Source organism: Rhinopithecus bieti, unplaced genomic scaffold, assembly GCF_001698545.2.
Source record: "Rhinopithecus bieti isolate Rb0 unplaced genomic scaffold, ASM169854v2 scaffold_2572, whole genome shotgun sequence".
NCBI lineage: Eukaryota > Metazoa > Chordata > Mammalia > Primates > Cercopithecidae > Rhinopithecus > Rhinopithecus bieti.
Window position 1 is genome coordinate 26,250 of NW_016804595.1, and position 2,476 is coordinate 28,725.

Consider the following 2,476-nt stretch of genomic DNA (forward strand, 5'->3'; position numbering starts at 1 on the left):
TTAGCAATTTTCTAAGAGTCTATTATATTGAAACTTAAACATCTAATATTTACTACTCATGATGTTTTCTGTGGTTTTAAAAAAATTTGATATAGCCTTAATGTAAAACAAAAATATAAACTACAGTTTAAAATGAACAGTTTTTTTAAGCCTATGAATTATTCTCCGAACAACATATTTTGCCAATTAACTACATTTGCTATACATATAATAGAAAGACAGCATGGCTTGCTATTAAAGGACATCTGTACTGGCTGGCCTAGAACAAGTCTCTTGATCTTTGGGAAACTTACTCTTTCATCTGTAAAGTGAGACTGTAAATATTAAGTCATTTACTAGAACAGTAGCTATGGAATGCTCACAGCATTTCTGTGTGTCAGTCACTGTGCTGAGCAGTGGATATAAATGGAGAAAGGTAACAACGAAACAGCCCTGCTCTCAAGGAGCTGATGGTCCCATCAGGAGGGAGACTTACAAATACTAACATAATGATCAGATAATTATCCAGTGGAGATGTGGTCAAAGTGAGAGCACAGGAGAGGAGAAGCAGCACTGAGGTCTGCTGAGAAGGCTTCTCAGAAAAATGAATAGAGTGTGCTACGCCAACAGGCACGTGTAGGGCAGGGGTGTCCTTGGAGTGATGGGGAGAATGTGGAGGAGACAAAAAGCATAGGACAGCAGACACCTAGAAGTTGACAGGGTTACTGAAAAGTCACGAGCAAGGAGTGGGGAGAAGTAGGCAAGGAAGCTGGACAGGGAAATGGGCAAATCACAACCCATCTTATATGGAAGACCACCTCCCACCCTCCACCCCCCAAAAAAGCTGGAGTTATTGAATGTTAGAGTGACAATTCTGGGCACAATGCTTAGGAGAGTGAGCAATTATGAGGTATGAAAGCACATTTCATTAAGGGAGCTTTGATATTCAAACAATTTTTAAAAACTGAAAATAGTACTATAAACTATATAAGATAAATACTATTTTTATTAACTATCACCTATGTACAATATATTCCATTTTTTATGTTACCTTGAAAAACCGAGAAATGACTGCATATTGATCAATATACTACTGACTCCTTAATCATCCAATAAGCATTACAAAAGATCCAATATATTACTGTCTCCCACTAACATTTATGAGATTATAACATTATAGAATGAGAAAGCTAAAAGTATGCACTCTGAAATAAAATAATTGACAATGTTATGTAAAAAGATAAAAATAAAACATTTCCAGAAAATGAAAATAAAATATCTAAGATGCTAACCTTCAGACCTTCTTGATATTGTTCTATTTTCTCTTTAATGATTTTCCTGTGTTCTTCAAAAATTTCTCCCATCCTTCCATACCACTGGAAAACACTATTATTTAGCCTAATGTCTGCTGGAGAAAAGTTGACATACTCGATGAGGAAGGCAAGGCAGTTTTTGGAATCCACTAATCTCTGTTCTAGTTCAATCATATCAGTTACCTCCACTTTCTGAATGTAAGCCTGAGGGAAAACAAAAATTATAGGTGGCATTTTAACGAACAGCTTATGTCACAAAACAGCCTGTGGAAATACACTGCATAACTATGCACAGACTTACTAGAAGTCAACATTTTTGGTTCAAAATCAGGGACTACAGCATAGTTTCCTTCTCATCCCTCCAAAACATCTCACTAAAATGACAACAACAAAAAAAGAAAACGCTTAACAACATATGGAAAACCAGGGAGGAGTGCTGTGGGTTCACAGAAGATAGATATGAAGCAGATACTGAGTGATGACTTATTCTTTCAGAATAACATTTTATGGGCACCTGCTATGGGCCTGACATTTTGCCAGGTGCTGGCAATACAGTGTAATGAAAGACAGACATGGGCTCTGCCCTCCCTGAGTTTGCAGTCTAGTTGGGGAGTCTGTTTTTACCCAAATAGCCACCAGAACAAATGTAAAACTTCAAGTTTGCAACAGAGACAACTGCTCCAAAGGCACACTGCTCAGAGCATACCATAAGGATGTGAAGTAGTGAGAGGTGGAGGGTAGTTCCCATATCTTGGAGAGGCACAAATAGAAGGAAATGAGGGAATGAAACAAGTGGAGAGGGATGCATGTGGAGGGAACATGGGCCCAATGGCAAGAAGGAGCAAGGGTAAGGGGCTGAGGGTCAGCAGAGCTGCAGCAGAGTGGTAGGGCAGCAGACAGATGGCTTTGTTACATTTATCCCACAACTGAATACTCAAGGACAACCAAAATTTTTTTGTTAGTTCCAGTCCCCCTGGTACCAATACTTCTGGACTACCATTCAAGGTAGTAAGAGCTCCTTTGTGTCATGGAATGAAATTCTTGTTTTATGGGTATTGGGCAGGTGGGAATGTGATAACCTAAACATGGATGCACGTTCACTTCACTCTGAATGCCACTTTTTCCTCTTTCTCTGAATTGTTTTGACCAAAAAGTTTTTTTGTTTTGTTTTGTTTTTTTGTTTT